We start from the raw sequence: 24,608 nt of genomic DNA, 5'->3' as shown, positions 1-24,608 counted from the left end.
GTAAACAACAACAAAAAATTTGAAGCGTGAAATCTATTTTAAATACGTGTTACATTTATATCTGTTCTTCGGAATCAAATCTTTCCCAAAATTATCTCCCTGCAAGAAGTTGCATTCTATAAAAGTTAAATATCCTAAACAGAGATGTGTATGTGAACATCAAATCATGAGGTTTATTATGGTGGCAATAATTAGTTGTAGGCTACCCCATATATTTTTTTGAAATATCTAGACTTGCTTTCGAATATCTAAACCACTATTGTCCTCTGTTGTTAGATGGTCTAGACGGCAGAACTGCCACAGCGGTTTCCTACAAAGATGATCGTTCACGGTCTTCCAGAACCAATGCGACCTTGCTCACACTTCTAGGCATCTAGGCCACTGAAACAGATCCTGGCTAAACAATAGCACGCAGTACACTATCTGGACATTTCCATACTACGCCCCATCACGGACATTTATTGAGCTCATACAGACCTCCAGCCTGAATTATCTTTCTTGTTTTAAGGAAGAGACGGGATTGCTAGTTAAGAATCTATTTTAGTTATCCATTGGTGGTAATTTGGTTGTCAACAAGGTTTTGTTTGGTTTTTATTAGTTTGTTTGTTAGTTTGTATTTAATCTTAAAATATAAAGTAAATACCTATATGTAAAAATTATATAGCATAATAATTTAATTCTAAACTTTTATGAATACAAAAATAATTGTAGATGTCCAGCAACCACAACCATGACCCCCCACCCCCCCCCCCCCATTAGACGCGGACAAATCTTTTTATTTAGAAGATTGTAAAGAGAAAATATAGTTGTATTTTGTATTTGTGTAATAACACTACACACTATAAAATGCCATTGGCGTGAATAAATACTTAAACCAGACTCCAAAACATAAACATTAACATTAAAGTGTGTTTTCATACGTTGGTACTGACACTTCAAAAGAGAACATCACTTATATTTGGCTTATAATAACTTTTTTCAATACACATTTCCAAGAGACAACTCATGTTTACAAATGAATCATAGAATTCATGAAGAATTTTCACAAATCAACATTATACACCCTACAAAGAGGTTGTACATTGACTTTGGATATCTAGGGTAAACTTGAGTCCGAAGATTGAGTGCACTGACTAAACGTTTTCCTTTTATTTTCGATCAAACATTACAGTGTGTGCTGTACTCTTCTAATTGTATTCCAGAGATTAAACACAAGCTTATAAATACATGTGTTTTATTTGGTTGTAATAGTTTTAAGTTGGAATGTATATAAAGCATCATGATGCACTCTTCGTATACCAGAAAATATATAACTTATATCAGCTAATCTAACAGAAAATCAAACAAATTGTTGCAAATTTATTTTTACTAGTGCACCTTTTGCTCGAAAACACCTAGTTTTTTAGTGTTTTCAACGAATGATTCCCGATCCCAACACACCCATAGCCGCATAAAGTTGTCTATGTATATATTCGCCATTGATAAAGTAGCCTACATGGTACCACCATTGTCGCCAGTATAATTACAAATTTCAGTCCTTTGTATTTTTAAATGGCGATACAAAATTATTCACTTTACTCAAAAACTACTTAGTTTCCTGCATTATTAGTCCGTCACAATTGTATTTGGTCCAATTGAAATTCTTTTGGTACAGTAACCATCCTGTAATAACGTCAATCATAGTTACCTGAGAAAATGCTGAGTTAAAAGGTCTTACGTCTTTTAAGTACTATTTCCCCCCTTAAATCTGTACTGAATTCTATTAAACCCTTAAAAATCTAATTATGCAGATAAAATAGTTTTTAAGGCTCAAAATAATGTAAATATTTAAATCAGTATTATGGTTGTAGCCCGTTTTTCCTTGAATGCCATCTGATCTAGCTTTTTTGTTTGTAAACAAAAAATTATAACATGGGAAATTTAAAAGCTACTGGGGCAAGGCATTTTTAAACATGTCAGACCTTACGACATCTACTCAATGAGACCTTTTAAATGAGCCGTAAACCAACTAAATCGGTCGAGAAACCACGGAGGAGTTCTGCGGACAAAAAACGTGCTTGCCTTTTTAATATAAATTGGTTTTGAAGAAAAAATGTGTTCTTACAAAAAAAAAAAAACTCGCTGAAGAGCCAGAGAATTTCCAAGAACCAGGGTCACCACAGGAAGACACCACAACATGGATGGGAACATGGAGCAACCACGAGGGGCTACAACCACAACACCACAACTGCACTACCACAACTACCAGAGCAACCACTAGCGCCTCACGTACATACAACATGTATACAAGGATCAGGACACGGTCCGTCGAACGCTATCAGTCCGTTAATTATCAGGGCGACCTGAAGGTCATTCAAGGTCTTCGGTGATTGCAGGTAATACAAGAATTGTTAACAGTATATAGTAAGAGTAGTAAGTAGTAAGTATAAGTATAGAGTAGTTTGTATAAGGTGTGACTTAAATTCGTTCGTCAAAATCTTTTTGGTGGAGTAGTCCAAAAGAATGGCCTTAAATTAAGTGAAAAGTTCATCCTAAGTAAAAACATACGTATTATCCTGTCTAGTGAACTGAAAACAAGCATCAAGCGTTTTAAAGTAATAGACTAATTAGGATACTGTCTCCTGGGTTATTGGAAAAGTCGTATTTAGGCCTACTCCTAAAACATTAAACAACGTTCTACTAAAAGAATAGTTTTAGACAAGTTAATTTTGATACAACATGATATATCAAGTAAAGGAAGGCGCAAGCCGGTAAGCCCCGTAATTGAGTTTTACTTTTGTTTTACAGTCCTATTAGCTATCTAAACAAAATAGCTTGCTGTAAACGATACAGGGTTGTACCTTTTGTTGTACACTAATGATAATAACGAAGGGAACATCCACAAATAGTCAAAACATTGTTTAGCTGTGGTAAATAATTACTATCACCCTAAAAAATAAAAACATTGTTTTATAAGAAACACAAACCAATAAGATATGTTTCACAGGACTGGGTATCACTGGACAAAATCAGTCAGAAAAGGGTCTACGATTCTCCTGGGACGTACTGTACAACTTTAGGTGAAGAAGATTGTGTTTAGAAAGATTAAAAATTCAGGAGGTCAGGTGACACCCAAGGTAAGACTGTCTCTTAAAACATCCTAACCTAACTGTATGATTTTTTTTTAATGACATGCCTTGTTACTATTGTCATTGTTAATCATATCACTACACAGTTTATTGTGGTGTAGTTGCATTATTTCTCATTTATAGAATGTAACTAAAAACGGTCACAAATATGAATCATATGATTTTTGGAACAAGAGCAAGCGATGGCAACCGGTATATACAATCAAGCATTAAAACTTGAACCAAGAATGACGCAGGTGATACGGAACTTGAAGATAGAACACGATCTAACGTTTCTGCTGAATTCTTACTACGGCCATAAAGGAATAATTCATGGTGATATAACGCGAGCTTGCTGTGCAGTTAAATCACGTATTTCCAACTCATAACCCAAAAATGTTTCATTGGAAACCGATGATTCATAATAGACGTAAATTCGGTTCTTGACGTGTCCATTTTAGAATTTTACCCAATCAAGAAAACTGTGTAGAAAATGATACAGGGTCTTAAAATGCCTTGTGACTGCCAAAATGTAGGTGAATTCCAATAAGACAATTAGACAAGAGGAATTTTAAAAGAATGGCGATGAAGGTAATCTATTCGATCCTGCGAAAACTAAACAGGATTTTTACGTCAAGAATCTGTACCAGCCGTCTTTCTCTCCACAAAAAATAAACAGCTGATCCTATAAAAAAATCACCTATCGATTATCATGACACATCTCTCACTCTATTCCAAACGAATACATGCAAATTAAGAATTTGATTTATATATTTCAACCGATCAAAGATTGTCAATAAGACAATGTTAAAGCAAAGTTTTATTCCACAATTCTGTATTTTCCACTGTTCATCGAGTACAATGTGTTACGCAACTGCAAGTTCTTACTTACCACAACACTTTTCCTTACCAGATAAAGCAATCCTTAATACATCCGTTAATTATATTCATAGCATTCTCTATAGGAACTGAATGATATTTAATTTAATTAATTAGAAGCTCGCGGTCTTTTCTTGCAGTTAACCTCTATAAAGACACATTTCCTGAGGAATCAACGAAAGCCTTCAAATAAGAAGGTCGCTGGTTCGATTGCGAGCCCGTTTCTGGACTCAGATGCAAGTGTTTGTCACTGATAATGCTACACAATAAAAGGTAGTCAGAAATACAAACTTTCTGCACTCCACAATGTACGTAGAAGTGGAGTAAGGAATATTGGCCAGGAAGTGCCATTCTTAGTTTCTCTTCACTTACGCCTTCCCACCTTAGACTTAACAAGACAGTTGAGATGGACTCATCCTTGAACTGACCTTGAATTTTACGATCCCAGGTTTAATGCTGTAATAGAGACAATTGCTAGATAAGCCAGTTTGCATAAATTGTAATTATCTTCATTAGTCTGCACAATCCGGAACTTAAGAAACGTAAAAGCGTAAATGTTTAACAGATTAGTCAGACACTGGAAGGTAAGATGCAAGAGAGATAATTTGGATAATTGATTAGGTCTTCCGGATTTTAGATGATGATGGGTTCGAGGTCATGAAGAAGAATGCATTTTGCAGGATGAATAACAAGTAAACTTATTATGCAACTTATTATTCAAGAAGTTGCTGCGGTAGTTGAAAATTCGCAGATAATACTACTGGGACAATTTGTAAAATTATATTCTTTATCTTGTACTGCATTTGATATAGTTTTGATGAATACCTAAAATATACTAGGGTGGGTCAGTTTATGTGCAACTCGATGTTATCTTTAGGCTATAAAGTTGTTCAGGTGAAATATTAAAAAAAATCCTGATTTAAAGGTGAAATTTAATATTGTGTATGGGTTTTTATACTAGTAGTACGCTTATTCTGCGCGTAACAGGATGAGTGAACATGAGCGCAATAATGAAAGAGTTTACCCACACCTAGCACACTTACCGCTGTCACTGGTGTACACAATAATGTTATTTGTATGGGCAATTCAACCGATGAGTCGGGGCAAATAATGGTGAGTCGGTGACTCAAGTCGGTAGCGTCACGCGAACTTCGGGCCCAAGGCAGCGATGTCGTGAGTTCGGATCCTGGTCACTGCCACTAAATTTTATTAGTACAGTTCACCTTTGTACTGTACCGGCTCACCAATTGCTTTGCTGTAAACGATCCACGCACGGGCGAGGTTAAAAGAGGCTGGACCAACCTCTTAAAAAAAACCATTAATTAACCAAAGTCATTGGTAATATACGTAATGTATTTCCTGTTTCCCTCTCCTCTCATAGCATTTTATTATTGCAGATACGTTAATCTAACTGTCACAAAGAGTTCCCACACTCTGGACTGTTCACCTTGACTACTTCCATTACCACTTCCTACGTCGTGGACCTGATTCCCTCTCTTCTCATAGCATTTTATTATTGCAGATACATTAATCTAACTGTCACAAAGGGTTCCCACACTCCGGACTCCTCACCACGACTACTCCCTTCACCACTTCCTACGTCGTGGACCTGTTTCCCTCCCTTCCCATAGCATTTTTAGAATTGCAGATACTGTACATTATTCTAATTATCACAAAGGGTTTCTACACTCCGGAATGCTCGCCTCGACTATTTGCTTCACAACTTCCTACGTCGTACACCTGTTTCCCTACCTTCCTATAGCATTTTAGAATTTCAAATAGATTAATTTAACTTTCACAAAGGGTTCCCACACTCCGGACTGTTCACCTTGACTACATCCTTTACCACTTCCTACGTCGTGGACCTGTTTCACTCCCTTCCTAGAGCATTTTAGAATTTCAAATATATTAATTTAACTTTCACAAAGGGTTCCCACACTCCGGACTGCTCACCTTGACTACATCCTTCACCGCTTCCTACGTCGTGGACCTGTTTCCCTCTCTTCCCATAGCATTTTAGAATTGCAGTTACACTAATCTAACAGCCACAAAGGGTTTCTTCACTCCAGAATGCTCGCCTCGACTACTTCCATTACCACTTCCTACGTCGTGGACCTGTTTCCCTCCCTTCCTATAGCATTTTAGTATTGCAGGTATATTAATCTAACTGTCACAAAGGGTTTCTACACTCCGGACTGCTCGCCTTGACTACTTCCATCACCGCTTCCGACGTCGTGGACCTGTTTCCTTCCCTTCCTATTGGAATTTAGAATTGCAGTTATATTAATCTAACTGCCACAAAGGGTTTCTACACTCCAGACTGCTCGCCTTGACTACTTCCTTTAAAGCTTCTTACGTCGTGGACCTATTTCCCTCCCTTCCTATAGCATTTTATTATGGCAGATACATTAATCTAACTGCCACAAAGGGTTCCCACACTCCGGAATTCTCGCCTTGACTACTTCCTTCACCACTTCCTATGTGTCGTGGACCTGTTTCCCTCCCTTCCCATAGCATTTTTAGAATTGCAGATACATTATTCTAATTGTCACAAAGGCTTCCCACACTCCGGACTGCTCACTTTGACTACTTCCTTCACCACTTCCTACATCGTGGACCTGTTTCTCTCCCTTCCCATAGCATTTTTAGAATTGCAGATACATTATTCTAACTGTCATAAAGGCCCCCCACACTCCGCAGCGCTCACCTTGACTACTTCCTTCACTATTTCCATCACTACTTCCTACATCGTAGACATGTTTTCCTATCTTTCCATAGCATTTAAGTATTACAGATACGTTAATTTAACAGTCATAAAGGGTTTCCGTACTCCTTTCTTTTCACTGCTCACCTTTCCGCTTTCTTTACTACTCTCTACGTCGGGGACCTGTCCCCCCCCCCTTCGCATAGCATTTTAGTAACCAACATTTTTGAATATTTAATATTCAATGCCAACATTAAATTGAATAATGTAAAAAGCTGCTTTGTTCTAAATACATACATACCTATGTACTTTTAATTAAAAGGCGAAATTTTAATACTGAACATAAACGGTATATAACTGCCGACTAATATTGTTAAGTTCAATTTATTATTATGAAAGCTGTGAGATTTAATTAGCTTAAATGACATTATTCTGAAAGCTGTGAAATTATAATGATATATATTCATAGACGCCAAACTGTTTACTCCATGAATGAAAGAGCTCAGAGTAAAAGTCGTTCTCTCTGTCTTAAGTAGACAACAAAATTGTTGGTCGCAAAACGTAAACAAATAAAAAGAAGAAGAAGGTAGCTCCTAATGTTATTCTTATGGGACAAATTTAAAAATGTTTTTTAAGTATTTTATAATTACTACTGAGCGGAATCGTCTAGAATTTTAATGGTGTCTTTACACTGGTGTCATAACTATTTGTGCAAAATTTGAACGCTATAAGTGCAACGGCTCTTGAGTTTTAGGTGCGAACACACACACACACATACTCCAGCGGACAACTTTTCTCCGACTCCGCTATACACGATACATAGATTCGTTCACTTCGTTCACTCATCTACTATCACCTACAATATTGATTGAATTCATTAGTTATTCGTCCTATTGTAATACAAAAATTCTTGTTTTATTCGTGCATGACACACGTTAGTGACGTGTTGGTGCGCTGGTCGACTAAATATTTTACTTTTTAGAATAGATTGTACGGTGTTCTTTACTCTTCGTCCATACCATAGCACAAACGGTATTTTGTATATGACAAAACACTTTAAAAGTGTGTTAAATAACATGCAGCAATAATAAACAACAAAACGTCCAATAAATGAAGCTTGCAGTACAAACTTTAAGTTTAATACGATATTTTCAACGCTAGGTCATAGTTTTACCAAATACACCTAATTGGTAAAGAGTAATAATACGCGATGGAATCAACATTGTACATAACGTTTGTAAATAATCAACACTGTACAAACAAGTTTGTTCAAAATAAACAATGTACAGCCACGTTTGTACAAAATCAAAAAAGTGCATACACATCTGTACAAAATCAACACTATACAAAGACGTTTGTACAGAATCAACACTCTACATAGACGATTGTACAGAATCCACACTCTACAAAGATGTTTGTACAGAATCAACACTCTACAAAGATGTTTGTACAGAATCCACACTCTACAAAGATGTTTGTACAGAATCAACACTCTACAAAGATGTTTTTACAGAATCCACACTCTACAAAGATGTTTGTACAGAATCAACACTCTACAAAGTAGTTTGTACAGAATCAACACTCTACAAAGATGTTTGTACAGAATCAACACTCTACAAAGACGTTTTTACAGAATCAACACTTTACAAAGATGTTTGTACAGAATCAACACTCTACAAAGACGTTTGTACAGAATCAACACTCTACAAAGATGTTTGTACGGATCCGTCTATCCGCAAAGCAAACACGTTTGTTCAAAATCAACACTACAAAGCCGTTTGTACAGATCTATCCGCAAACACGTTTGCAGTGAGTCAGGTAATTTCGCACCGTGTTTGCGAATTTCTCGGAGTCTACAATTATTGTGATTGAGACCGCGAGTCAATGTCGGGTGTTCGCAGTTCTGGTCGTGACAATTGAAGTTCAAGGCCATCATCAAACGAGGAACACCGGTGTTTTAGAGTCATTGCAGGGAAATTGACTGGTTATGTTAGAGTAGTGAGGGGGGCTTGTGATTGTTCATGAGCATAGGATTAGTTTTATTGCTATATGTGATTTTTAGAGAATTTCCCTATACAAAGTGGCCGTCAGTCACACGGCAAACCTAGACCCGGGACCGATATTTTCATTTTGATGTCCCTAGAAGTCAACAACACTATTCGTTTAGATCTGTACATTTATTATGTGTGTAAACACGATGACTAGAGTAATTTTGGTCCTATAGTTATTTAATTTTGCATTAACGTATAGCGCTGGCATAGATTTAGAGGAGTTTGTGAACCACCAAGATCGGGACATGAGAACAGATTGTTTTGGGGGGTTTGAAATTGTTCAAAGATTTTTAATTAAAATTCGTGACCTAAAGAAATTCCCAATTTATTGAAACCATGGTTTGAAGGTATGTTGTATCTTATGGGGGGAAAGTTAAGTGTTGCAGTTTGCTTGTTTATGTACATATTTTGAAAAAAAAATCCAATTTATTTATTTCATACTATAATATTTACTACTGATATACTACTACTGTTGTTCATTTTTTTCTATGGTAAATCAATCCCGGGTTTACGTTTTGCCTTGATACCTACCGTAAAAGCCTAAATTGCCTGAATGGGAGATTCACTAAAAGGCAATAATCAATAGCTAAAACAACTACCAATGACAGAGCCTTTAATGAATTCTTTCATAATAATAATTTTCGCCAAATCTGCAAACTCTGAGGTTCATTTCATAAATCATATGCCTATATTTCTATTTTGTTAATGGCCTTTAACGATGACCACAAATTTGACTGTTGGCTGTTGACTGTTTGACTTTGACAATAATATATGAGTGATTGGCTTTTGGAGGCAGAAGATAAGGACACTAGCAGGCGCAGTAAATAAGACTAAAAGCCCGTAGAAACAATATGAGATGAAGTTATACATTTTCATAGCATTTTTGCAAGTTTTTTTATGTTTCTAATGTCATTTTTTCTTGTTATTAACTTACAGACATACACATAAGGGAACTAGGATTAATTGATGATATCTGTGATAATTTACTTTAGCCACTGCAGTTAATTTATGACTTTACGGAGTCAACGTTTCTCAAACCAGGATAACTCTACTAACATCACACACACAGCCAAGGTTGACACACATTCAGTTATTGCTCACTTCCCGCACACAAGTTATCAACTCGCTTATTGTGTGCTTTATTGCCATCTCCAGCGACTTCAACTCGACTGAGTTGAGGCAGCGAGGGTTTATAATCCTAGCTTCATACTACCATAGACTAAGGATTTCCTTACTCTATGATATTACAATAGAGGTTATGTACTGTACTATGAATGTTTTCATTTGTAAGGTCCGTTTGTAAATAACTTCTCGATCAACATTTATAAATACAAATTTTGTATAACACTTCTTGCAACACTTCGTTTATTGGTAACTTGATTCCATTAGGGCAAATGAAGACCAGTGACTGATTGAAATCTATGATTATTGTAACATATTTAAAATGAATTTACAGTTTTGTAACTTTTTACGCAACAATTTTTGAACTATTTTTTTCCATACGGATGGTTTATTTCTAAGAGTTTCATAGACAAACTATTTTGAAATTGGGTGATAAAATATATGGGTAGTTATTAAATATTTCACTCTATGACGATGCAACAAAAAAAACCTTAGTTCTCAAAATAAATGATATTTTAAGGTTTGCAACTACAGTACATTTGATTCAACCTCTTCGTATGTTGAAATTTCATACATTAAAAATATGTACAATTTTTAGAATTTCCAGAAATATTGGTCACATAAATTTGCTGATGAAACCACACTTGGTGAAACTAATTCCTGATGTGGGATATCACTTTACTGTAGCATTTCACTTTTAAAAGTAAAATATGGTCCAAAGTATGGCTGAATAATAATATTCTTCCATTATTCATAGATTTGTATTAAAGCCTGGTTATTTCATATACACCTAAACATTTTACCTCAAATTGAAACATAACGTAATTAGAAATTAACTTTTCTATTTAATTAATCAAGTCCACTTAAAACTCTTAAAACTACACTAATTCAAGTCGGTAAAGTGACTTTTATGTTTAAACTAGCTGGCCCGACAGACGTTGTCCTGTCCTATTGTGGTTTTATGTCACATGCTCGTTCATTTTCAAGATGAGCTCGTTCGCATGGCTCAATCACGTCCTGGTTGAAGTTCGTTCGCTACGCTCACTCACCTTTAGGTTGGAGCTCGTTCGCTGCGCTCACTTGCCTTCAGGTTAGCTCGTTCGCTACGCTAACTCACCTCCAGGTTGAAGTTCGTTCGCTACGCTCACTCACCTTTTGGTTGCAAATTAACTGTTCTCATAAATTAAAAATAAATATAGTGCTGCACCCTGTTGGTAAACCTATTAACTTTTTAATGCTATTGAACATCACAGAATCAAATTGTTTAGTTGCACCAGCTGTTAAGATTCTTTAATTCCATTTAAATATGAGTACTCATAAGGTTAACATGAGAAACTTCAGAGCCACTGGGGCGGAGCCCTATTGACGGATCTGCACCAAACTTCACACAAACCATCCTTGAATAATGCTTAATAATGCCTGAAAGTTTCATTACAATCTGTCGAGCGGTTTTGGAGTCCATAAAGGACAAACATACAAATATACAAACATACAAACATACATTGGATTTAATATATATAGATAGCATTCAATTTTGAGCTCAGATATCAATCTTCATTGGTCTATATATCTATCAAATAATGACGCTCTATTAAGGTAACCGTTAGATAATAATAAGATCAGGGTTTGAACTGCCCCTTTACAAAAATCGTATATAAACTCAAATTGCGTAAAAATACTAATAAAATCTAAAAAATGATGCCATAAAGTACAAAAATGTTATATTGCACGCTCCTTAATATTTCTTTTTGCGATTTAATATTGAAGCATTGAATATAACATATTTAGGGCGGGTTTCCGAGCTCGGGAATACGTAATCCTGGAGTTACTTAATCAGTGAATAAAGTTAGTCATCGAATAAAAAATCGGGTTTCAGAGCTCGCGAACTAACTCCCTAGTCCGCAGACTAGTCTATTCGACGACTAACTTTATTCGCCAACTTCTGGACTACTTATTCTAGGACTAAGGTAGGAATCACGGGGAATTTTAGTTTTTGAGTATTGGTAGTGGCAACTGTAGACGAATTTGAGACGATACCTCCCAAAGTTGTTCACGGACAGCGTTCATAGCGACACTAGCGTCTACTGTCTAGTCTGGTTCTAATCACTTATCAGTTGGGATAATGATTCCTTGAGTTTCACTGAAGATGGTATCTAAAAGAAGAGATCGTGTTCAAAAACGAATGCCGAAATAAAAACCCTGTTATGGGAACCATCATAAAAAATAAATAAATAATAAATAAAAAAACTGAAGGTTTATTAATTGCTGTTAAGTTTGATAACAAAAAAAAACTTCCCGATTTAAGAATAGGCCTAAGGTGTCAAATATATTAGTATATGCCTTTACTTTGTCCAAGTTATTTTTTATGAGAATCTAAAAACTGTAGGCATTTGAGATATTAGAGATTGGTTGTGACTTTTGTAATCCTAATGCAAACCCCAATAATTGTCTATTTAAGATCTTACAATTATTTTAAAACGAATACTGTAGGATGATAAAAAATAAAGGGAAATATTTTATTATTCTTTGTATGAAAATCAACCGTAAAAAATTATCATTATTACAACAATTTAAGAGTAGGCCTAGTTATAATTTATCTGCTTAGAATGTATTTGTGTTCTCTGATTGTTTTGTATTTTAACAATTCCTCTGAAAGTACAATGTGTAGTAGAGAATAAGTAGGTGTCGAAGCAACTTCAGTTAACTTCCAATCATCTGAGCTCTGGTTATCTGAGAATCCAGGTTGTCCGAGTTAGCTCACGGCTGAAATTTTTTTTTTTTACCCAAATTCCAAATTATTATACTAGGTATGAGTTTCAATTGAAAATAATACTAATACATAAGTCTTGTTTTGTTATGCATACTGTTAGTTTTGGTTAAAAGTATTCTTTAGTAAAATATTGCATTACAGTAGACTATCCGGACTCCTCTGGACCGAGGCCAGTCCGGATAACGGGTTTTTCGGTAAAACCGACGTCCCCAAAAACTCGTTAAATGGACCATTTAAATGCATGTAACCCTATGTAACATTATGTACCAAGCGTATTAAATACGTATTTAGATTTGATAGGCCCTACATTAATTTTTTTATACAGTTAAGTTTTTCTTTCTTTCATCGTTATATTGTTATTTTAAATTCTACGTTTAGTACCTTATAATATTAATTTTAGGGACCGTTTGGCCTATTATAGTCTTAAGCATAAATTGTAGATAAACGGGTTTCATTCAAAGATGGGTTTGCTTATACTTAAGAGAAAAATAAAATTTTACGAAAAAATATCAAGAGGTATGAAATTGCAAGTAAATTTTATGCCGATTAAGAATTTGGCATTTATATAGATACAACTTCACAAATTGAGTAATTACACCAAAAGTTAAGTTAGTCCGCCCCTTAATCCTGCCCTTCGCCTGGACTAAAAATTGCCCATATTTATTCCTCGAGTTAGTCTTTGTTGCCCAGTTGTGGATTAAATATTTGGCTCCGAAACTCGATCGAATAACATTTAATTCGAGGATTAAGTAACCCGTGACTCCGAAACCCATGAGAGTAAGTCAGGGACTAGTTAACTCTCGGAATAGACTTAGGCCCGATTTCACCAAACTTTTAAACCACCGTTAAGCCTTGCTCTAACTGCAGTTAGCTCTTAACTGACGAAATCGGATTTCACCACTAGCCGTTAGCGCTAGTTTAGACTAAACCGTCGTTAGATAATTAACTGCCCAATTTTGACCGGTTAACTTTTTTAATCTTTCGTTAAGTAAATATCAGCTGGCTTTAAGTTAAAGTTAGTTTATATGGAAAGGCGAAATGGTAGAAGAGAATACGATACGAATTAGCTTTTGAAAGTAAGTGATGGCAATGAAGAGTAGCCTATGTTGTTCGCCTAACTAGGTGGATAAGAGAAAGGGTTAATGATGTTAATAACAAAGATGAAATTGATTTTATTATTAGATATGAACTATCAAAACGTTTAGTCTTTTTCTTTAGGTAATGAATACAAACCATCACTGTAGTGGTTTGTGTTTAGGCTATCCCACATAGTGCATTGCTTTAGGTTATCCCACAAGGTTTTAGTTAAGGCGTATATTTGTGATCAGCGACCGCATTGAACTGATTGGCGATCAAGAGCCGTACTCTTTTATCCCGGCTAAAAAGAGTGTCGCGGATCTTCTACCAACATTATCAAATTTATTATTTCATTGTTCGAAAAAATAGGCTCCCTTTCCTTCTCCTGGCTTTGGGTAACCTAACCCAACGTTAAAAATGGACTCGACCGCAAAACTCAACCAATTTGTCCCCCGAAAATGTTTGATCAACATTGCTTTGCCTTTATTTACTTATGTTAATTGTTTTGGTATTTATTCTTGCTTTCTGTTGTTATTTTGCTCAGAATCTATTGCATTCCTGTAAGCTTTGCTGTCTCCAGTTTTGTTTTCACTACCTCATAAACACTAATTTATTTTCTAGGTTATGTTTACTTGCTCCCGTCAGCCCGGTATTATGACAGTTCACTGCCACCGCCACCTGGATTTGACTCTGAACTCTCGTTTATAAAACCGGCGTTAGTTTTGACGCGTTTTCGTTGGTGAAACCAGATTTCCTTAACTGTGGTTTAAATCATCGGTTAGTTTTAACCGAAGTTTAACTAAACCATCGTTAGCGAGAATTTGGTGAAATCGGGCCTTAGTCGTTGACTAGCGTAATCCTCGAGCTCAGAAACCCGATTTTTTAGTCCTAGAATAAAAACTGGTTTGAACTGGATTTTAGTCCAGGAATAGCGTTAGTCCCGAGCTCCGAAACCGGCCCTAAGTAATATATAATCAATGATTGAGGGTTCAAACATTCCCTTGCGTTGACATGAATTTCCAACGCGTACTTCTCCTCATTGCAGTTTAAAAAATGCCAACTACATCGAAACACAAAATTAAAAACCTATACAAACTTACATAAGTGTACAGACGAGGACGAACTTATAAGGATAACCATTTCCCTTCAGGCACAATACGTCCAGCATAGTGTCACTTGTTATAAGACGTATCTACTGTTTGTGACAACTTACTGTTGTATTTGACACTTACTTGATTGATCACTTACTGGACACATCCTTATCGCAGACGACAGTTGCCATTGTCAACGCGATTGTTACGTCCCTGTTGTGATTGTTGGCAAATCGTCGTTGTGGTTGTATTGTTTAGGAAGGGTGTTTAGAAATAAGTTACCTACATTCGTTAATATTAGGATTGTTTGCGTTCATATTTCCAAACGTTTGGTAGATAAATCGAAGTCGGATATGTTTAACGTTACGACCCTAGTGGTAGATAAGATGTTATACAAGTTGTGTTACTTCCGCATAACCACAGAAAACGTACTACTATACCCAGAATGCCAACCGCATGGTAAAAAGCATTAAGCGGTTTGAGAGAGCTTTGCCTGTCAATCGTAGGCAGCGCCACCAGCGTTGCTATGCTATTGCATGGCAACGCTGGTGGCGCTGCCTACGATTGACAGGCAAAGCTCTCTCAAACCGCTTAATGCTTTTTACCATGCGGTTGGCATTCTGGGTATAGTAGTACGTTTTCTGTGGCATAACGTGACGCGGCTAGCGTGACTGGTGCATTATGGGTAAAGTTGCGATGGTTACCTCAATTGAGGAAGGTTCTGACTTTATAATTGCTTTGCTGCATAAAATCGTCAAAGTATCCAGTTGAACAGTTTAAACCTTCATCTGTCTGGGAAATTAGACAACTTGAATAATTATCCACATAAAACACATAGGCTAAATACCTAATTACTAAGTTAATTACTAAGTTAAAACACTACTATACAATAAGAAAACATGAGTTTTGTAAGAATAACTCCAATACAACTAACTAATAACTACAACTAATGATGACTACAAAAGAATCGCTAGTTTGCTCTTGGCTTGCTCAGTATCTAAATAAGTTCGATTTGTTGGGAACTCTGTTTACTTAATGTTCACGAAAAGTAATTCATGCTTTCATACTTTGTCTTTCTTTTACAGTATTTTGTTTCCACGGCATTGTTATTTTTTTTTAGAGTACGAATATTTTAAGAAAACCGGTCTTTAAATCGTTGTCTATTAAGAAATATGAAATAACTTTTTGTTCTGTAATTTATCCATATACAATAGTAAATTGTGTAACTAGTAGGCAAAGGCAGTTTGCACTCGTGTTACACATTATATTTTTCCTACAGTTACTATAAATCATACAAATAATTAGTCTTTCAAAACTGTACAATGCGTTTTTAGGTTAGATAAAATCCAAACATTGAACGAAATGGGAAACACTGCACCAGCTGATCGTAGTCGTAATATCTTTAAGTGTTGCCAGCTTATTTTCAAACGTACACGGATTACGTGCATAATAAAAGCACGCTGTTTTGCGTTGTTTGGTTGGAATACTGTACGCCGAAGTAAAAACTGTGCGCCAAAATAAGGCTTTCTGTGCTTTAATCTGTGCAAGGAAGCCCACTTTGTCGGGTGACTGTAGGAAAATAAATTTAGTCTTAGGAGAGTTATATGATTAAAATGTGTCTACTCAACATTAAATATTCCAAGGAAGATATTCCAAACCAATTGCCATTCCCTTAATCACGAAAATTACTATGTCAAAATGTATCAATTTTCAGTTAACATCATGTTGGATGATTTATTTAATTTTACGACTAAAAATAATTTACAACAAATTTCTTTCTTGAGAAATAAATTAATCTACAGCTCTGCTCAATCTCTAGAGCATCTGAGTTTCAGAACTTTTACTAAATTTATTCCAATTTTACGCACGTGCAAATAATAATTTAACCTCTTTCCAATTAATTATAACTGGTACTTTTGCAAGCGTGCACATATTGGTAAAATTACTTACAAACAATTTCAGAACTATAGGAACCTCTCGTTCCGCTGACCACAGATGAGTTGAACAGACTGAATGGAATAATGACAGAACATCCCTGACCCGTGTCATCTAATTGACATGCAACAGCCACGCTTGTGTGTGTGTGTGTGTGTGTGTGTGTGTGTGTGTGTGTGTGTCGGTACAGTATTGTCACGCTTGCCAACCTTGTAACATATGTTAACGGAAGTCACTTGCTGTACAAGGGATGCGACGGCCACGCACGAAAGGTCGGTCAAAGGATGCTGGTGACGTCATTCCAACAATGTAACAACTGTTTACATTTGCGTAGTCTTTGATTGTATAAATGTGGGCCATGTAGCCTATTCTAGAATAATAAAGGACGATGTCCATGCCAATGATGTTATATGTTATGCCAAAAATGTAACAGCTGTTTGCATATTCTTAAAACCATTAATTATCATATGTTTCTTTAAAACCTTTTTTCTCCGCTCGTGTACATCGCAAGAAAAATCTACGCATACTGTTAGAAACATATTTTCCTGTAGATGTGCAGAATCCCTTTATAAATAAAACAGGCTACACAAAATGAATATAAAATTTTCAAAAAATTAACATGGGCCTTATGAGTTGCCATGCTGGTGACGAAATAACAAAAAAGTACAAACAGAAAAACAGAAAGTCAGTTTTATTTACAGCGTGGGGTGAAAATAGCGAGGTCTGTAATTCTTGGTCGAGTTTTCGACCACTGGATGACCTCTAGTTATTTGACATCACATCCCCATTTTAAAGTTGGTATTTTTATATGAAAACTAAAGTAGTTCAATAGAAAAATTGACAGAGTGCGCTAATGAAATATTAGTGATTTTTGTCAAATACCAACCTGTTAAGCAAGGCTAACTGAGGAGAAATTGTTAAATCTAGGCCTATAGCACCTTTTATCCACACATAAAAAATCACAGAATCAGAAACTAAGGGTTAAAATATAATCCTTACAGTATCGTTCTCTATTGAGTGGTTTATTTTACTATGTTAAATTTCTTTGCCAATAGAAAATTTTGAAATTGCGTTCATAAAGGTGGGATGTCTACTTCAGCATTCAAAAGTAGATTATAGATCTCAGTATTTTATAACAGCGGCTTTGTCAGATCGGGCTTAATTCGTTTTAAAGTTAAAACTAATCTAAACTATAATTGGGAACGGATTAGCTAACTATAATATATATCCATAGCTTGTGCTAACAAGAATGACTTTGATAATTGCAAATGTTAAGTCCAGAGTAATTCTAACTGTTTTAGATAATTTATAATCTGATGGTCATTGATTCAAAATGAATGTAGGTAACAATGTTAATGCATATACAATAACTTTCTTGGTTACATTCATAATACATAGATATACATGAAATTTGCAAAACAAGACTTCAGCACTTGGACTAATAAAAATACTTCACACAAAAAACCTTACTTTACTTAAAATATTGATAGTAGATTCTGACATTAGCTTCTTAAAACATTTTCTACCTTAATTTCTTACAGTCGTTTCATTAATCACGCCAACAACAACATAATTTGCTACTTCTCAATACATAAATTTCACGATTGGCAATCTCAGACCGAAGTTTGAAACATTCGAGATTCAGACGAGAACCAATTGTTATAGATCTTAGTTAAGATGAATAATTATCCAAGGAGCTATAACTTGTTCAACTCGCTGAAGTTGCAGCCACTTAATTTGGATCCACGAGATGGGTAATTCGATGACATTTCAACCAGGATTGCTTTCATGACAGTGAAAGCCAGTTGAGCGGAGCGATCACGTTTCATGGTACCCTTATCCTTCAATTTAAGTCAAGCCTATTTTAACTTATGTATACAAATTTCAATAGTCTATATTACCAAATTCTACAAAATCTTTACTACCTTTCATTAAAATAACTCACAAGATTACACAATTTAAATAAAACACCATCTAAATCCCTTCCAAATAAACAAACAGCTATTAATTACTAATATGATCAGGTACATACCTTTACGTCAACAGTTCAAATTTGTAGTGAATAAACTCACAACATGTTTCGCCTATTCAGGCATCGTCAGGTGGTATCCTAGCAAGAATGCTTTGTCTTCATCCATGATGGAGTCGTCAAGAAACATTTAAATCTTGACGACTCCATCATGGATTAAGACAAAGCATTCTTGCTAGGATACCACCTGACGATGCCTGAATAGGCGAAACATGTTGTGAGTTTATTCACTACAAATTTGAACTGTTGACGTAAAGGTATGTACCTGATCATATTAGTCTAATAAACAGTTCAGGGGCTAAATCATGAATTTTAAAGCTATTAATTGCATAGGACAGCTGCTTCATTCAATTAGAAAATGAGCATGTAAGGCGTAGCCCTTTGGAAATCGGCCTGTGGGGCACAGCCTTCAGGGAATTCCTTCATACCAATACTTTTCGGCAAATCCACACACTCTAAAATTTAATTTGATGTACCATATGCCTACTTATTTGCTTGATGGCCTTAAATGACCACAAATTTGAACGTTTCTCTATAATAGATAATAGATTTCTCTATAATAGATTGATATCCAAAAGGACTAAATGGAATGAGTAGGGCTTTATCTCTGCACCTAAATGGAATCATCAAACTATTTTAATCCTGGGAATTAAATTTGAATCTTTAAAAATGCATAATTTACTGTCGTAATGTCTTTTGTCATGATCACTGTAACATCTTGGTTGACGATTGTTGGATGACGGCTAGAGACGCGGGCAGGAAACATTAGTCAGGGTCGGCGGACTGAGTCGTGGACTCGGAACGACGGTGAAGGGACCAAGAGGGACACAGGAACTGGAACTGTTGTGATGGAAGTGGTCTGAGGTCTAGGTTAAAGTATATAAATCGTATTGCTTACATAGTCAGATAATGGTGACGTGCTGGCAAATGCTAAAATATTCCCGCAGCAAACCTGCAGACTAATCGAATTTCTAATAATTGATTGGATTTTAAGTAAAATATGTATTTAAAATTTATTCCCCTTTAAAATAATATTAGGTTGAATGAGTTCTCAGATTTCCTACAACAGGGAATTACCTTACTTCTCTTTGAGGGAAGTTATTGGAGTAAGTTTTTACTGAATTGTTAACCTTAGTATTAAAGTAATAAATATGCCAAATTTGATCAAAATATTATATCTATACAGACAAGCAAAAACTTTACTTCTCTAGAGGATTCGTAGATTTCATTTACAGTTGTTTACATTTACTTTGTTACTATTCAACGTACAACAATTCAGTATACTTAATCGGGTGATTATAAATCGATATTGCCTTTGAGGACATCAACGTGTAGTAGTAGCATAGATGAAGTAGTCTAAATCGGTCCAGGATCCAGCATTTATCAAGTATTATTGTAATGTATTGACCTCGTCCAGTGGTCAAAAAGTCGACCAAAATGAACAGACTTCCCTATTTTTACCCCACGCTGTAAATAAAACATGTGATTGGAATTTCTTCCATTTGTTTTGATTTTCTGTTTATATTTTGTTTTTTTATGGGCAACCCATAAGGCCCTTGTTATATTTTTTAATTTAAATTCATTTTTTGTGCTTATGTTTAAGCCTATTGTTATTTATAAAGGAATTCTGCACAGAAAAGTATTTGTCTTTCAGTATGCGTATATTTTCCTGCGATGCACACAAACTGAGAAAAAACGTTTTCAAGAAACATGTTTGCGTAGTAATATAGATCAAAAATATATTTCGAAGAACGAAAAATATTAATTGAAACATAAAGTTAATAGTACCAGAGGTAGGAATTCAATTTTAGATAGTAGAAAATTTCAAATGAAATGAAATAATAATTAATGTCAAGTACATTTGCAGATCAGCTTTCATTATTAGTCCAATGAGCCGGCAAATAAATCATTCAATATTTTATATCTTTATAGTTTCTCTTACTCAATGGTTATTGGTTTAGCTAGTATCAAGATATACGTTATACAGTAGAACCTCAATAACAAGTTTCTCATGGGGATTATCAAATAAGACTTGCTATTATAGTAGACGTCTAATAAAGGTTTGCAATAACGTATTTATGGATAAAATGAATTCAATGTGTATTTTAAAATGAAACTTTTTATCGAGGTTCCTATAGATTTAATTTTAACATATAAATTACCCCAACTCTTAAAACGCTATACTTTAGATAAAGTTGTCCATACTAATGAAACTGTGAAGTTAACAGGTCTATTGGGTTTATGTGTAATCTTTTACACAACACGACCTTAAACAATAGATTTAGAGAGTTGGAACGTTACTAGGATACTGTTTAGGAACGTTTTTTTTTAATTACTGCCAAGACTTTATCATAGAAAGTTTGGAAAATTCATAATCCGTAGATGAGTTAAGACGGCTAACTTGAAACAAATGTGTAGGCCTACCTAGTAAAAAAATGTATGAATAATTACGAAAACCAAGGTTTGGTTGGATATTAATAATCTTTTAACGCTAAACCCGTTTGTTTCTGGTTCGTTTTGTTAAAAATTATTTTTTTAAATTAAAAATTACAATAAATGGATTTTTTAAAGAGGCGATACTTTTTATTTTCATTGATTAATTTGATAAAACAGAAAAACTGAAGATAACTTTCAATAAAGCTTCTATTTGTTTGTAAGTACTGTTTTTATGTTTATGTGAGTGTGTTAATTAATACAAACATTGCAACAATTAACATTTGTGGCGAATTTTTAATTTTTAATTGTATATGTGATTCGAGGGAGAAACCAATATGTCAAAAGGTTGAGGAATTCATCTCACACGTCAATACAGTAGTAAGCTGGCATTGTGTCACTAGCAACAGCGCCTGTATAAATAGTTGATGCTCTCCCGTGTTACATAGCTGAGTGCACCTTCATTTGAAGGCGTTCCTTATAGCGTTCACGTTGACTTCAGCAATAAAGTTGTGTAAATACTTAGTACAATCCACTTATTGTATTATTAAAAATTAAAACACAATTTAGCTGCTTTCCACGCAACAGGAACCTTTTGCAAAACTCCTGTTTAAACCAATAAAGTTTGCTGCAACACAGATTTTCTCATCTTTTGCCATTAACAAATTTATAAAACAGTCATCTAGATGAGCTGCATTTTTAGCGAAACTAGTAGTGCTGTGAATTTAGGTTGTTATAATTGAAAACTGTTATTCTTTCTCTGACACGTTGGATCTTAATTTCGGAAATGTTGCTATACATCACCATTTTTTACGTAAATACAAAGAAGACGTATACAGACGTACAGCGACTTCAATATATTCCAATATATTCCAATATTATACAGTACTCAATTGGTATTTCCGATAAGTCCACAGTTACAGTTAACTTGTAACCCAACCCACTACTGTAAGGCAAAACTCCACGATTCGCCACTAACGATTGCCTCCACGATTGCCATAAAAAATCCGATGCACGTCAGAACTTTGGGGTTTTTATAACTCCAACACTTTTTCAGTTAATTAACTGAAAAAGTGTTGGAGTTATGAAAACCCCAAAGTTCTGACGTGCATCGGATTTTTGCTAAAAAGTTTGCTTCATCAACATTTTATTTAGTACAATATAGTCTACAGATTAAACGTACTCCTCATGTATTTATCGTGATTCAGCTAATCATAATGTGTGTGTTTCTGTAAGGTAAATTTTGAACGCATTTTACTATTTTACCAGCCTAATTTATCCTAATTAAGCTGCCCACAGTTATGAAGTATGTAGCTATTCGATTAGCTGGGAATGTCATTACATACAAGGAATAATCTACATGATACCTACTCCTATGTATATTTCGTTGATAACTTTTCCCGTCGCATGGAAAAAGACTCAGATCGCTCAGATGTAAGACGGGTGAAGAACCTCACACGAAATGAGACTGGGACGGGTGGCGTCGTCCTGTAATCCAGCTACTAGGAGGTCACGAATTGTGGATATTTATAGGGATGCACTGTGGATGCGATGCTCCCTGGTGTGGATTAACGTCCGCACTAGTGAGTACTACGACTATCCGCAGTACTATCCTGATAATTAGACCAATTCGTAAATTACAAGGAAATATGTGGTTCGGATTCCACTATAAACTGTAGGTCCCTTAGTTGCCATTAGCTGTATGGGCTATTAATTAACAGCTGTGTCTAAGGAACATGTCGGCCTTAGTCACTAACAAGACTACAAGATCGCGCTACTCATCCTACACTCATCCTTCACTCATATTTGGGTTAAAATACGCACATAGTGGCGTCCCCATCTTAACTAATTGATTGATAATTGATTGATAATTGATGTTTGTTTCGGTAACACTTGCTAGGCCCTGACCTTGTCGTCAACATGTCACACATACTAATGTCACTGCATACATCTACACTTTACTATGGTTCACCTTAGCGCTGTCTTTGTAAACTCTTGAAACACTGTTCTCGCATTTGCGTGCATTTAACCCAGTGTACATTTTACTGCGTAAATAATTGACTAATTGGATGCTAAGAAAGACATCCCATCTATATGGACCAGCTGTTTTTTTTTAGAACTTAGTTGTGTGAGCAAGTCACAGAATGCACTAGAGTCGGTGAAATTTTAAACCATATTTTTTGTTGCTGATCAGTTTGATGGGTCATAACAGCTCCTATAGCTCACCATAAAACATTCCCTAAGTTTGACTTGGTAAAAAAGTTTGTGTATTCGACATTTTATTACTTTAATGCGCTTTAATAAGTGCGGTCAAACTATTTGTGTAATAAGAGCACAAAGCATGTCATTGTCGTTTGAGAACCGTAGATGGCCGCACGAAACTTTAGTCTGTTTGTCCTAGTATTAAACACAAGATTTTCCTACCACCATAATTAACTTATAACAACGCACACATTAACTTTTTATACGTATAAACAAGTAATGCATTTGGATTATGTTAGATTTTTCAGATTATTTTATTTGCTTACCGGTTGTTAACGTACCAGATCCGCGGCTGTGGTTGGTGTAGAAACGAAATATTTGAAGCAGATGTTAACGAGCGGAAATTAATGATCCATTCTCGCCCTAGAGCGACAATGAGATATTTTGCGTACTGTTTGCAGGTATGGCAATGTGGTCATTTCCAGGCAGTTGTAGGAGAAATAATAATTAGATAGAATTAATTGGAAGAGTTTAAACATATTACGACTATATTAAACATTAAAAAATCTCATTGTGGCATTGCCGAACTGGATAGTGAAAAATGTCATGTCAGTTTCAGTCATGCTATTAAAACTGTGTTATTATGAACCATGTCTATAGAAGTATCATACACATCCTTAAAGAGTGTTTAACAAAATTAATTAAGCCAAGTACACGGCGTACAGATGATATGTTTCGGGAACAGCCGAAAGGAGATCGGAAGATATAAACATGCACTTCAAGTTGAGCTTTAATGGTGTAATCATAGCAATATTTTAGTGTTCAAATAACAAGTATAAAGATTGAAAATGTCTAGTACTGGTAGATTTATTTGAATATCCAATCATCGTTTATACAAGGACAGCAACAGGTGTATAGGCCTACTGATGTGACATATCCTTATGATGATAACATTGTAAGAACATTTTACGTTTATTCAGATTTTAACCCTTACCACTCTCAGTGTAAGTCTATGCCCTACGCCCTGGGTTTAATTTATTATGCAGGTCATTAAGCCTACCAGTATTTTAACTTCCAATTACACATTTTTATATTTATAATAAAAAATAAAATTTCAATTTTTTTCTAAGCTGACATGTGATACGATTGCGAAACTGCCGACACAAGAGATTTAAGGGTTAAGAAGTTTCTTTAAATTGTTAATTATT

At 35.2% G+C, this 24,608-nt stretch overlaps 1 protein-coding gene across 2 annotated transcripts in view; it reads right to left on the bottom strand.

Annotated features, from left to right (window-relative positions):
- The window catches only part of LOC128995288 (uncharacterized), a 99,753-nt gene that overhangs the window by 60,136 nt on the left and 15,009 nt on the right, over positions 1-24,608 (bottom strand). The window contains exon 1 of one of the 2 annotated variants that reach the window (XM_054420259.1): positions 16,752-16,797. The exons of the other annotated variant lie outside the window; for it this stretch is intronic. The gene's annotated coding sequence lies outside the window, so the exon portion shown is untranslated. Of the gene's footprint in view, positions 1-16,751; positions 16,798-24,608 lie in introns of those variants that run through there. 2 annotated transcript variants of the gene reach the window in all.

The sequence above is a fragment of the Macrosteles quadrilineatus genome, unplaced genomic scaffold (assembly GCF_028750875.1).
Source record: "Macrosteles quadrilineatus isolate MER2022 unplaced genomic scaffold, UCM_ALF_1.0 Scaffold_5__1_contigs__length_97177068, whole genome shotgun sequence".
NCBI lineage: Eukaryota > Metazoa > Arthropoda > Insecta > Hemiptera > Cicadellidae > Macrosteles > Macrosteles quadrilineatus.
Note: the sequence above shows the minus strand (reverse complement) of the source record. Positions and strands in the feature narration are given on the sequence as shown.